This window comes from Amblyraja radiata, chromosome 12 (assembly GCF_010909765.2).
Source record: "Amblyraja radiata isolate CabotCenter1 chromosome 12, sAmbRad1.1.pri, whole genome shotgun sequence".
NCBI classification, from domain to species: domain Eukaryota; kingdom Metazoa; phylum Chordata; class Chondrichthyes; order Rajiformes; family Rajidae; genus Amblyraja; species Amblyraja radiata.
This window is the reverse complement of record NC_045967.1, coordinates 17,755,042-17,770,108: the sequence shown is the minus strand read 5'-3', so window position 1 is coordinate 17,770,108 and position 15,067 is coordinate 17,755,042.

Sequence of the window (15,067 nt, the reverse complement as noted above, 5' to 3'; positions counted from 1 at the left end):
ACGTCACCCATCCTTTTTCTCCTGAGATGCTGCCTGACCTTGCCTGCCTAGTACAGGTGTCAGAGGTTACGGGGAGAAGGCAGGAGAATTGGGTTAGGAGGGAGAGATAGACCAGCCATGACTGAATGGTGGAGTTGGGCCAAATGGCCTAATTTTACTCCTACCACTTATGACCATATGACCTCATGACCCGCTGAGTTACTCCAGCATTGTGCGTCTATCTCCGGTATAAACCGGCATCTGCAGTTCCTTCCTGCAACTCTCGCACACTTGCTCTCCAAAGGCATGCCATGTTACACAGAAAACCCATCATTAGTCTGTTTCAAGGCAGTTCCCTTGTGTTGGCAATTTTACCAGGTGCTAAGGTCTTGCTGGCAGCCAGCTGGATGAGTGCTTCAGTGTGAAGCTCCAGGGACCAGACGGCATGCCCAATAACTCTTTTCATTGAGCTTCAACTCACTGGAAGAAGCATTCTGTTGGAACTGGGTCACTGCTGCATTTTATGAGAGGCTCCAGTTCACAATGCTGGCCTGTTGGCAAAATAAATGGCGCTGTTCTTTTTTGTAGATGGGAGTTTAGTAGTCCAGAAAGATTTATAATTGCTAATATATGAATTATGGCCATGCTAACCTTCAGTATGATTAATGCTGCTGAATGGAGTTACATTATACTTTACTCACACTATAAAAGGTGTTGACTAAATTTAGAAATAATAAACCATTTTTTAACTGTTATGAGTCTAATCAGGATGTCATACCCCTGATATTCTGATGCCGTAATGTATAAAATATTACTTATTTACAGCTTCATTCGAAGTACTGTTCAATTATTTTCTTCTAAAGGTGCATCTGGTGCCTTGTTCATTGTAGTCATTCTTGTCATTATGTTATAATTCTTGATGTATTTATTGGCTTTGGTGTTTTCAGCAGTGCCTTTGGGCATTAGAAATGGAGGCAGACATTTTGCTTGTAGCTCAGGACAACTTATAGGCTTTAAGGGCCTGTCCCACGTGTGCGACCTAATCTGCGAGTTTAGAAGAGTTTGCCCTGGACTCAAACTCGCAGCATGGTCGACACAAGGTCCTAGGAGGTCGTATGAGGTGGCTGGAACTCTCCTTCATACTCGAGGGAGGTTCCCGCCTACTCACGGCCTCAGCTAGGTTGCGGAAATATTTTCAGGATGTTGAAGAATTTTCCATGAGTAAAAATTGGTCGGCATGGGTCATCTTCACTCGTAGTGCAGTGGAGTCGGGTCGCTATTTACTTACAGGCAGTCGAGGGCAGCCGTAGGCAATCTCCTTCGCTGATCGGACATTTTGATTGGCTCATTGGAGTTTCACGACCTAGGAAGACCTACCGGCAGGTAAAATGCCCGCTAACTTTATTATACTTCTTAAAAGTTTCTCCACTCCATCTCCCCCCCCCTTCTCCCCACTTCTCTCCCCTTCTCCCCCCTTCTCCCCTCCTTCTCTCCCCTTCTCTCCCCCTTCTCTCCCCCTTCTCTCCCCCTTCTCTCCCGTTCTGTCTCCCTTCTCTCTCCCTTCTCTCTCCTTCTCTCTCCTTCTCTCTCCTTCTCTCCCCTTCTCTCCCCTTCTCTAACCCCCAACCCCCACACTCTCTAAAGGACTTACCGTTACTGTGGCAGCCGTTTACCTTCATCTTCATCATGCAGACAGCGCTCCTCCGCTTTCCCTGGCCCCCACCCTCGCGATGCTTGTGTGTGTGTGTGTGTGTGTGTGCGGTCGGTAGATGCAACTCGCAGTTCGGTTGATGCAGCTCGTGGTTTCAACACGGCATGTTGATCCAGCTCGATGCTTTTCAGGATAGTGCCCTCGAGCTTGAAGGTCGAAGACACTCTTCTGGACTCGCGGATTAGGTCGCCCAAGTGGGACAGGCCCTTTACAATAGTAAAGTACAAAGTTGCTGGAGGAACTTCTAGGGTGGCAGAGTGGCACAGCGGTAGAGTTGCTGATTTACAGCGCCAGGGTCCCAGGTTTGATCCTGATTGCAGGTGCTGTCTGTGTGAAGTTTGTGCATTCTCCCTGTGACCATGTGGGTTTTCTCTGGTTGCTCTGGTTTTCACACTCCAAAGACATGCAGGTTTGTAGGTTAATTTGCTTCCATAAATTGTAACATTTTCCCTAGTGTGTAGGATAGTGCAAGTGTACGGGGTGATTGATGGTCAGTGGGGACTCGGTGGGCCAAAGGGCCTATTTCCACACAATATCTCTAAGTCAATTTGTTACAGCACTTGCTCAAAGAAAAAATCTTCCACACCAGGGATCAACCTATCAAGTTACATATCTTTCTCATCATCCATCGATGGTTAATTGAAGATATTTTGTAGCCCATATCCACATTTAGAAAGCGGACAGATCAGTTTACCCATTGAAGGATCAGGAAAGGATGGCACAATGCTGTAGCTGATAGAGCTGCTGCCTCACAGTGCCAGAGACCCTAGTTGGATACTGACCTTGAGTGCTGTCTCGGCGGAGTTTGCATGTTCTCCCTGTGGCCGCATTGGTTTCCTCCGGGAGCTCCGATTTCCTGCCACATTCCAAAGATACCTAGGTTTGTAAGAAAGGTCTCAATCTCAAACATCACCGATCCATGTTCTCCAGAGATCTGATGAGTTAATGTGTTCTAATTGGTTTGTAGATTAATTGGCCTTTGTAAAATGTCCCTAGTATGTAGGGTGTGGATGAGAAAGTGGGGTAACATAGAACTAATGTTACTGGGTGATTGATGTTCGGCGTGGACTTGGTGGGCCGAAGGGCCTATTTATACACTGTACCTTTCAACTAAATACTGGGACTCTCTGCATATTAATTGCTAGTGGTTAATTATTTTTTCTTGAAAGACAAAGGGGTAAGAAATTATATCCATTATTCCAAAAGGCCCTCCAGACTTTTATTTTTTCTGACGGAGGATAGAAATACTGTTGGTGGGTCAAAGCTTATTTAATACATCCATTTCAATCTGAGACAGAGATGTTAGAGGTGTAAAATCCAGCGCTAAATGTTGAATCGACTGACATGTGGCATTACAGTAATTGAAAGAATTGATTTATTCAATAGAGATGTCAAGTTGATTCATCAGAGGGAAGTGTTAACATTTTGTATCCTTCAACAACAACCTCCATTTGTATAGCATTAATCAGATATTTAAAATTTGGCAGCACGGTGGTGCAGCGGTAGGTTTCCCGCCTTACATCGCCACTGACCCTGTTTCAATCCCGACTACGGGTGCTCCCTGTATGGAGTTTGCATGTTCCCCCCATGATCGCGTGAGCTTTTTCAGTTTCCTCCCACACTCTAAAGATGTACAGGTTTGTAGGCTAATTGGCTTGGTATGGATGTAAATTGTCCCCAGTGAGTGTAGGATAGTGTTAATGTACAGGGATCGCTGGTCAGTGCGGACTCGGTGGGCCCCAGGGTCTGTTACTGCGCCGTATCTCTAAACTAAACTAAACTAAACTAAACAAAAGCACGCCACCTCATCCGTTCATTATCAAGAAAAGAATGCTCCTGAGATTCAGTTTAGAGATACAGTGCGAAAACTGGCCCTTCGGTCCACTTATTCCGCACCAACCAGAGATCCCTGTACACCAGAACGTACACTACGTGAATTATCCTAGTAATGATTGGATTAACATATGATGAGCATTTGATGGCACTGGGCCTGTACTCGCTGGAGTTTGAAAGGATGAGGAGGGACCTCATTGAAACTTACTGAACAGTGAAAGGCCTGCATAAAGTGGATGTGGAGTGGATGTTTCTACTAGTGGGAGAGTCTACATTAGGAGGGCACAGCCACAGAATAAAAGAACATACCTTTAGAAAGGAAATGAGGTGGAATTTCTTCAGTCAGAGGGTGGTGAATCTGTGGAATGAATTGTCACAGATGGCTGTGGAGGTCAAGTCAATGAATATGTTTAAGTAGGATGACAGGTTCTTAATTAGTAAGGGTGTAAGGAGTTATGAAGAGAAGGCAGAAAAATGGGGTTATGAGGGAAAGGTAGATCAGCCATGATTGAATGGTGGAGTAGACTTGTTGGGCTGAATGGTCTAATACTGCTCCAATAACTTATGAACTTTTGAACTAGTTCTATCCTACACACTAAGATCAATTTACAGAAGCCAATTAACCTGCCGGAGTGAATACAACAGTTGCTGTAGAAATGGGTGCAAATGATTCAAATTATTTCTCGTTAGCCTCATAATTATGGTTCACATGTCAAACTCACCACAGACATTGTGGGCCGAAGGGCCTGTTCCGGTGCTGTACTTTTCTACGATCTACGTTCTGTTCAACCCAAAATAACATAGAATTTTGCGAAGTGCTGGAGTAACTCAACGGATGAGGCAGCATCTCAGGAGGAAATTTATAGGTGAAGTTTCGGGTTGGGAATGAAGAAGGGTCCCGACATAAGAAGTCACTGATCCATGTTCTGCAGAGATGCTGCCTGACCTACTGAGTTACTCCAGCATTGTGTCCTTTTTGTTTTGGAAACCAGCAAATATTACAGATCTGCTTAAGAAGATGATGGATAAATATGTGTTCATATGTTTAGATCAACAGAGCATAAAGAGACACAGACAGGTCTGATAAGCAGTGGTTTGTGGTTGTTCATCTTAATTCCAAATCTGCCAAATTCAAAGACATTTCGGCTTTATAGTTCTGAGAATAAAAGGTGATTTCATTGAAGTTTACAAGATGCAAGCGGAGCTTTTTTAATTTCAAAGCTAAAATATATTAATTACAAATAAGCAAGAAATATAAGAACACAATGGAAAAAACAAAAATGTAGAAACAAGGAACAGCGGATGCTGGTTTCTATCATAGATAGACGCAAATTGCTGTAGTAACTCAGCAAGACAGGCAGCATCTTTGGGGGAAATGGATAGGTGATGTTTCGGGTCAGGACCCTTCTTCAGACTGAAAGTAGGGGGTGGGGGGGGGGGGGAGGGGAGAGGGAGGAAAAGACAATGCGCCTATCTAAAAGAGTCTTGATTGCATCTATAATATCTGCCTCTTCCACTACCCCCAGCCGCACACTCCAGCCACCGACCGCTCTCTGTGTAAAATACTTACCCTGCACATCTCCTCTAAACAATCCTCCCCTGGTCTTTACGCTAAGCCCTGCAAAATTTGAGTCTTTGATGGGTATTTCATGAACGAACGATGCAAGGGGCCATATTGAATCGAGTAATGGGTAAAGAACCAGGTTTAGTGAATTACTTAATGGTGTGCGAACATTAATCAAATGTTGATAATAATGTAATTAAAATTGATGAAAGGATGATAATATAATCAGCTACTATTATTCTTGATTTGATAGGTTGGATTCAATGCAATGGGACAGAGGTTTAGTTTAGAGAGTTTAGTTTAGAAATACAGCATAGAAACAGTCCCATCGGCCCACCGAGTCCACGCAGACCATCAATTACCTATTAACACAAGTTCTATGATATCTAATTAACTTACAAACCTGCACGTCTTTAGGATGTGTGAGGAAACCGGAGCATCTGGATAAAACCCAAAAGACACAGGATGATCATGCAAACATCACACAGCAGCAGCCGAGGTCAGGATTGTCTCTGGCGCTGTGAGACAGCGGCACTACCAGCTGCACCACGGCGCTGCCCCTAAAGCAGACATGATTGGTCATTTGTTGCAATGGCAAATCAGTCATAGGTAATGAACAGTGTATGAGTGGGAGCTATTCAAAACAATTTAACGTGGAGCATTGTGCCCATGCAGAATAAGGCAGCTATGGATGGCTGAGGATGGCAAAGATAAACATAAATAAAGTTAAACAAAATTGCTCTGTCGTGCTGATCCAAAAATCATGGTGACTGAAAGATGATGTCATTCCCGAGATGCGCTGTGGAGCTGATTGACCCAGCGGGGACACTGCCGACAGCAAGGAGGGACCCGCATTGCCGCTGGCGTGGAGAGATCTATGACACCACGAGTAACCAGGCGGGGGGCCACCGTGAACCAAAGGGGACCCACTCCACCGAGAGCAAGAGGACCTGCGGCGGCAGGTCGGCTTTGCCGTTGTGAGAAGATAGGACTGTTCTATTAACTTTTTGTAACTTTGTTGGCGCCAGAAACATGGCAACTCTTTCTGTACTGCCCAGGTGAGGTCTGCTGTATGATTTTACCAGATTGTATGCAAAAGCAAAGAATTTATGTGCACCTAAGTTCATGCGACAATGAAGTATCATCATCACCATCATCATCATTATAAACTATAAACATAAAAACGGGGACATGGTGGTGCAGCAGCCTTACAGAGACCTGGCCAGAGACCTGGGTTCGATCCTGACGATGGGTGCTGTCTGTACAAAGTTTGTACATTCTCCCTGTGACTATGTGCGTGCTCCAGTTTCCTCCCAAAGAAATACAAGTTTATAGGTTAATTGACTTCAGTAAAAATTGTAAATTGTCCCTAGTGTGTAGGATAGGGCAGGTCGCAGGTGTTTGGGGATCGCAGGTCAGTGCGGAATGGCCTTTTTTCCACACTTTTTTCTAAACTAAACTAATAAAATATGACAAAATGGATTGTAACAAGAGCGCACGTGCAACACATTTATTGGAACATTTTTTGTGACATTTATATTAAGTAATAAAGACTGACAAACACAAAGTAATAATAATGAAAATCATGAAATGTCAAACATTGATTACCTTCAAATCACTGTTTCAATTAGAGGGAAAGTTTCTAGAATGCCAGGCATCATCGAGAGCCACCAACGTTTATTGCAAACCAAATAACAGCGGTGACATCTCATTCGCTACTTGAAGAAGGTGGGAGAGGGAAATGAAGGGATCATAGGCTTTTTAGTCTAACGACTCCGGTAGAAGATATAGTTAAAACGAGAGAGAATGCAAAGAACTGCAGATGCTGGCTTACATGAAAAGACACAAAGTGCTGGAGTGATTCAGCAGGCCATGCAGCATCTTTGGAGAACATGGACATGTGCTGTGTACTTTGGCATATTCTAGGTAAATCATGGTTTGATTTACCTAGAATAACTGACAATTTATTGTATATATTTCTTGTTATATTGTTGCATTTAATGTAAGACTGCTGCAAGTAAGAATCTTGTTGTCCCAGTTTAGATAACAATTAAAATCTCTTGACTCTAAAGGTTTGTTTCCATGCTGTGTGTCTCTATCACTCTATAACTCAATGAGTATTTCAGATCAAAAACTGGTAGCCTTGGTAAATTGATTGATTTGACCAGAATATTGGAGGCATTAGAACTGCAAATGCTGATTTGCAACAAAAAAAAAGCCACAAAGTTCTGGAGTAACAGTGGGGTAGGCCACTTCTCTGGAGAACATGGATAGGTGACATTTCAGGTCAGGGCACTTCTTCCACCTGACTCCTCATCAGTCAGAGTATTGAAAGTTAGGAGGTCATGTTGTAGTTGTATAGGACATTGGTGAGACTGCATTTAGGATATTGTGTTCAGTTCTGAGCACCATGTCATTGGAAAAATATTGTCAAGCTTGAAAGGGTTCAGAAAAGATTTACGAGGATGTTGCCAGGACGATAGGGTCTGAGCAAATGGGAGAGATTCAGTAGGCTGGTCTCCATTCCTTGGAGCATAGGAGGATGAGAGGTGATCTTATAGAGGTGCAAATTATGAGAGGAATAGATTGGGTAGATGCACAAAGTCTCTTGCCCAGAGTAAGGGAATCGAGGACCAGAGGACATAGGTTCAAAGTGAAGGGGAAAAGATTTAATAGGAATCCGAGGAGTACCTTTTTCACACAAAGGGTGGTGGGTGCATGGAACAAGCTGCCAGAGGAGGTAGTTGAGGCTGGGACTATCCCATCGTTTAAGAAACAGTTAGACATGTACATGGATAGGACAGGTTTGGAGGGATATGGACCAAGTGCAGGCAGGCAGGACTGGTGTAGCTGGGACATGTTGGCCGATATGGGAAAATTGGGCCAAAGGGCCTATTTCCACACTGTATCACTATGACTCTATGACTCTAATTGCAAGAATTGGAATTGGTGTTTAAGATGCGGGGGGATGTGGGGGGAATAGAGGGATATGGATCATGTACAGGCAATTGAGATCAGTTTAACTAGGCATGTTCAACACAAACATTGTGGGCTGAAGGGCCCGTTCCTGTGCAGTACTTTTTGATAGATTAGAAACAAAGAACTGCAGATGCTGGTTTATACTAAAGGTAGACACACAGTGCTGGAGTAACCCTTTGGGTCAGGCTGCATCTTTGGAGAAAAAGGTTAGGTAACATTTCAGGTCCTGATCCATCTTCAGGGGGAGCGACTCGGGTGAGACTGGTCCTTGATTCTGCTGGTGACCTTGCCAAGGAAGTGTGGGGTGTCGATGGATTCAATGGAAGGGAGGCTGGTTTGTGTAATGTTCTGGGCAATGTCTACAAATCTCTGCAATTTCTTGAAGTCTGAAATCCAGTCTGAAGAAGGGTCCCGGCTCAAAATGTCATCCATTTTCTCCAGAGATGCTGCCTGACCCTCTGAGTTACTCCAGCACCTTCTGTCTATCTGCACTGTTCCATGTTATAAGTGTTAGCACAAGGGGAAAATAATAAAGGTATTTATAGATTAGCAAATAGGAAAAACTTTGGCATATAGATTTCAATGGTAATGAATGAATCACCATTTCAAATTAATAAAGAATAAAGCAGGACATTTAAAAAAAACAATGAAACACAATGAAAAGCTTTGTAATACAAAATAATCAAAAGGATAGAACCTTTTGACATTATGCATGACTAATTTGGCAGCTGTTTCTTTGCCATAGATAATATTCATAGTCTAATTGTTGTGGGATAATTAACACATTGACTCTGTCAATCTGTAATCTTATGACCTGTGAGTGCATCCTTCAGTTCTTGCTTTTATTTTTTCGAGGACCGTGTTAGAAGATAGACACTGTACTACGTATTTATAAAAACCCCAGTTAGACCTTACCTGCGAATTGTTTAGCACGTTGGATTGAATGTTTGGAAAATACAGTATGGAAACAGGCCCTTCAGCTCATCATGTCCACACCGACCATCAATCACCCGTAGGTCACATGTTCTATGTTAATCCACTTTCTCATCCACTTCCTACACACAAAGGGAAATTTACAGAAGCCAATTAACTTACAAACCCGCACGTCTTTGGGATGTGAGAGGAAACCTGAGCACCTGGAGGAGACCCACACGGTCACAGGGAGAATGTGCAAATTCCACACAGACAGCACCTAAGGTCAGGAACAAACCCGGGTCTCTGGCACTGTGAGGCAGTGGTTTTACCAGCTGTGCCACCGTGCGGCATTAGGGAAGCACAACTTGATATTGGTGATAAGCCAGTAGAGATTTAAAAAAAAAAATTTCATTTAGCCTTGAGCTAAATGCCAAGCAAACATTACACCAGCTAAGTATTAAGACGTTTCAGAAGGAACTGCAGATGCTGGAAAATCGAAGGTAGAATAAAATGCTGGAGAAATTCAGCGGGTGAGGCAGCATCTATGGAGTGAAGGAAATAGGCAACGTTTCGGGCTGAAACCCTTCTTCAGACGAAGTGATTGGTTAACAAGTTAACCAGAACAGGATGCTGACCCTGATCTGCCCTGGTCTTTTCTTGCTTCCAGTTCCTCCCCCATACAATCAGCGTGAAGGATGCTCCTGACCCGAAACGTCATCTGTTCATGTTCTCCAGAGATGCTGCCTCACCTGCTGAGTTACTCCAGCACTCTGCATCTAACCAGAGGAACTGATGGGTTCCATATAGGATGGATAATCCAACACAGGGAGCCTTTCTACATTATACATTCTAGTATAATGTAGAAATGAAGAACTACAGATGCTGGTTAAAAACCAAGAGGATACAAAGTGCTGGTGTAACTCAGCAGGTCAGGCTTTTCAATCTGAAGAAGGGTCTTGACCCAAAACAACACCCGAGATGTTGCCTGACCAGCCTACTATGAAAATCAATCCTTTCAAGGTAGAAGTTTGGAACTCTGGAATTGCAATTGACGCTGGGCTCATTTTAAATATGAACTTAAAAGATTTCTATTAACCAAATGAATTGCAGAATACAGATAAATGAAAGGGAGTATATGGCAATACAAGGAACTGCAGATGCTGGAATCTTGAGCAAAGCACAAAGTCACTCAATGGGTCAGGCAACCTGTGGAGTGAATGAACAGATAATATTTTGGGTTGGGACCCTTCTTCAGGAACGATATGGAATCAGGCCACAGATTAGCTGCAGTTGCATTAGTTAATCGAATGGCCTACTCCGGCACCTATTGTCTATTGTCTGTTAACTGTAATCGCTAACTGTTAGCAGGAGTGACCCATGAGATTCAGTAACCCCTCCGTGTGGCAACGTTTCCCCTTGTTGTTTGTTGCTGGTTCTTAGCTCTATGTTGTCGTCTCTACCAGGCCAAGGCATGCACGAAGAAACATCAGATGTGGCCATCATTAAATCTGCACAATGTGACACTCTACTCTTATTTTGCACTTTCCGCTTTTAATTATTCACATGTCATTGGAGCTGTGTGTGTGTGTGAGAGAGTGTATGTGTGGCAGTGTGAGAATGTGTGTTTGCATGTTTGAGTGTGTGAGTGTGTCATTGTGTGTGTGTTTGTGTGTGCACGTCAGTGTGTGAATGTGTGTGTGTGTGAGAGGGTACAGCATGTGTTTGTGTGCGTGAGTGTGCGAGAGTATGTGTGAGTGAGTGTGTGTGAGTATGTGTGTGCATGTGTGAGTGAATGTGTGTGTGATTGTGTGAGTGAGTGTTTGCGAGTGAGTGTGTGTGAGTGCACATGAGTGTGTGTGCATTCAGTCATGCTGTGTGCCATGCAAGGATAGCGTTTTGACTAACTGCATCTAATTCTCAAAATGTTCCTACGGTATATATAACATTCATTGCCTAATTATTGTCAGATAATTAAAGTACGTTTGTGTCTATCTGTTGATCGCTTACCCTGTCAGTTTTGTGCTCACTCGTGTGCTTGGATATAATAAGTAGGAGTGATGAGAAACTGTACCGTCCATAGTAATCAGAATTATGACCTGTGATAGCGGTTTTTATAATATTTATTATTCCACTAAATACCAACTTTACCCTCGGTTAAACGAGGCTCTGTAACCTTGTAAAATATGAGTCTGACGAATGGCAAAAAGACAGCACCTTGCAGCTCCTGTCCACAAATAAGAAGGTCATGTATTTTATTGCACCTTTCTTGAGCACAGGATGGCCTAAAGAACCTTACAGCCAATTGAGTAATGTTTGACTTGTTACAGTTTGGGAAACACACCAACCTCGTCGTACACAAGCAATCAAAAAAAAGCAGCCATGCGTTTAAGAGACATAGAGTCGGAGAGATCTACAGCACAGAAATAGACCCATAAGCCAACCAAATCTATGTCAACAATCGACCACAGAAGGAACTTTGTAAGCTGGGCTTGCCATAATCGGTGGGGGCATTGAGTACAAGAGTCAGGAAGTCATGATGCAGCTTTACAGGACTTTAGTTAGGCTATATGTGGTTAAGGTAGACAAAAGTACTGGAGAAACAATAGACAATAGACAATAGACAATAGATGCAGGAGTAGGCCATTCGACCCTTCGAGCCAGCACCGCCATTCAATGTGATCATGGCTGATCATCCCCAATCAGTACCCCATTCCTGCCTTCTCCCCATATCCCCTGAGCCCTATCTAGTTCTCTCTTGAAACTCAGTGGGTGCAGCAGCATCTATGGAGCGAAGGAAATAGGCCGAAACCCTTCTTCAGACTGATGATAGTGAGGTCAAGGAATGGTTGGAAAGTGTCGGAAATGGTCCAGGTGTATTTGAGTGCCGGATGGAAGTTAGTGGTGAAGTGGATGAAGTCAGTCAGTTGTGTGTGGGTGCAGGTGGTAGCACCAATGCAATCGTCGATTTAGTGGAGGTAGAGGTCAGGGTTGGGGCCCTGGTACGTCTCGAAACAAGGATTGTTCGATGTACCCTACAAAGAGGCAGGCATAGCTGGGGCCCATGCGTGTGCCCATAGCTACGCCTTGTTTTTCGAGGAAATGGGAGGAGTCAAACGAAAATTTATTAAGGGTAAGGACCAGCTCCGCTAGGCGGAGGAGAGTATCTGTAGACGGGGATCGGTTGGTTCTCCAGTCGAGGAAAAACTGGAGGGCTTTGAGACCCTCCTGGTGGAGGATGGAGTTGTAGAGTGACTGGACGTCCATGGTGAAGATGAGGGGATGGGGGCCTAGAGAACGGAATCCCCGGAGACGACGGAGAGTGTCTGAGGTGTCTTGAACATAGGTAGGGAGGGATTTAACCAAGGGGGATAGGATGGAGTCGAGGCATGTGGAAATGAGTTTGGTGGGGCACGAACAGGCAGAGACAATGGGTCTACCAGGACAGTCACGTTTGTGGATTTTGGGGAGAAGGTAAAATCGGGCCGTGCGGGGCTGGGGAACGATGAGGTTGGAGGCTTGCGAGGGCAGGCAGCCGGACTGGATGAAGTCAGTGATGGTGCTAGAGATAGTGGCCTGGTGCTCATCTGTGGGGTCACGGTCCAGGGGTAAGTAGGAGGAGGTGTCCGAGAGTTGGCGGGTGGCCTCAGCTTTGTAGAGATCGACGCGCCAGACTACCACGACACCTCGCTTGTCGGCGGGTTTGATAACCCAGTCTGGGTTATTGCGGAATGAGTCGATGGCTGTACGTTCAGGGGGGAGAGGTTAGAGTGAGACAGGGAAGTGGAGAAGTTGAGGTGGTTGATGTCCCGCCGGCAGTTTTGAATAAAAAGATCTAAAGCCGGAGGGCCATCAGGGGGGTTCCACGAGGAAGGGGTGCGTTGCAGACGGGAAAAGGGAAAAGAGAAGAGGGGGCGAGGACTCCTTCCAATGGAAGAACGCTGTGAGGCGGAGGCGGTGGTAGAAGAACTCCAAGTTGTGGTTGGCGCGGAACTCATTGAGTTGGGGACGGAGGGGGACGAAGGTAACGCCTCTGCTGAGGACAGACCGTTCGGTGTCGGAGAGGGCGAGGTCAGGGGGGATGGTCATGGGGGATGGTGATTGGGGATGGGGGTTGGGGCCGGACGAAGGCAGGTGAGTGGACTGAGGCCGAGGCGATGTCTGGTAGGGGGGGTGGTGGTTGGTCAGGGAGGAGGGGGGCATGAAGACTGTAGTGTGGATGGGGAAGAGCTGGGGTCACATGGTTTGAGGGGGATGGGGAAGTCCCAGTGGAACAGCCACTGAGGTTACCAGGGTTAGGGGACTAGCACTAGGACCCAGCGCAGTCAAACCCGGGGGAGTGGTTATATGTGGCTATATGTGGAGAATTGCATACAGTTTTAGTCTTTAGTTTTAGTTTAAGTTTTAGAGATACAGCATGGAAACAGGCCGTTCAGCCCACCGATTCCGTGCCAACCTGTAATCACTCATATACTAGTTCTATCCTAACACCTGCACGTCTTTGGGATGTGGGAATAAACGCTGTCACAGGGAGAACATACAAAGTCCCACATTCCAACACTTCCAGGTGCTCCGGTTTACTCCCACACACCAAAGACATAAAGGTTTGTAGATTAATTAGATTTAGTAAAATTGTAGCTTGTCCCTGGTGTGTAGGATCACTGATCAATGCAGACTTGATGGGCCAAAGAGCCCATTTGCACACTGAATCTTCAAAGTCTAAAGTAAAGTGATTTCCTTTTTACCTCCAAACCTGCACATCTTTAGGATGTGGGAGGAGCCCACGTAGTCACGGTAAAAATGTACAAACTCTGTACAGACAGCACCCGTAGTCAGGATTGAACATGGGTTTCTGATGTTGTAAGGCAACACTCTATCCCTGCCGCATTGCGCTGCCCTACTGGTCACCACATTACAGGAAGGATGTGGAGGCTATGAAGATGGTGCAGATGAGATTTACTGGAATGCTGCCTGGATTAGAGGGTTTAGCATATAAGGAGGGGTTGGACAAACTTGCATTATTTTCACTCAAATCTGAGAGGTGAAGGAGAGACGTAATGGGTATGTAAAAGTATCAGAGGCATAGTTAGGGTCGACATCACATAAATAAACCTCCCTTCCATTGAGTCCATTTACACCACGCTGTCTCGTGCATGGTCACTGTAATGAGTCGAGTCGTGCACACATCAAGGTACAACACATCTATATAATTAAAAGTCTCATCTTGACCACTTCCTGTCTGCACTGTCCTCCGCTGAGCAGGCCCCAAGGATTTTTCCCATCAATAAAAAAAAAAAAAAGTTGTGAGTGTTTAAAAAACCTTGAGATCCTCTCGCCTGTCCATCATCGCCCCTTCAAGGCGGCAGGGGGGAGGGGTAACGCCCCTTCCTGGGGGCGGCAGGACTATAAAACCCCTGGATGCCTGGACGTGACTCAGTCACTCTGCAAGATCGCGAGGGAGAGGCCATGACTCTCATTCTAAGCTGTGAATCAACTGAACTGTGAGAATGCAATGTACTTGCAATAAATGATTTGTTAACCCTTAATTAAAATGAAATGAGATGCTGGGCCTGCCCTGTGCTTGAAAATGCAATGGCAATGGAAATGAAATGAAAATTACCGCTAGGGGCGCCGCATTGAAGGCAGTCTCTGCCTACAGTCTGTTTGTTTTTTTCTATCTTTTTTTAATTTTAGTTTGTCTTAAAAGTGTGTGTTTGGAGTTTCTTTATTTTTTTATGTGGGGGAGGGGGGTAGGGTAAGGGGGAAACCACTTTTCAGTCGCTTCCTGACAAGAACGCGACTATTCTCCGAGTTGCGTCCTCGCCCCCCTCTTCGCGGCCTACTACTGGATCTGAGCGCCCTTTCCTGCCGGGGACCCAGACCAGAGCTTCAGCAGCGGAGTCGCAGCGCTGGATTCACCGTGGAGCGATGCCGTTCGAAGCTCCGGAATGCTGGGCCCGCTGTTCCAACATCGTGGAGCTGAGTGAAGAGCTCCCAATGCAGACGGCACTGACCTTAATATCGCGGAGTCCCTGGGACCCTTTGCTGAGGGCCGCCAGCTTGAATCTCCGCCAAGCGCGGCCTGTGGA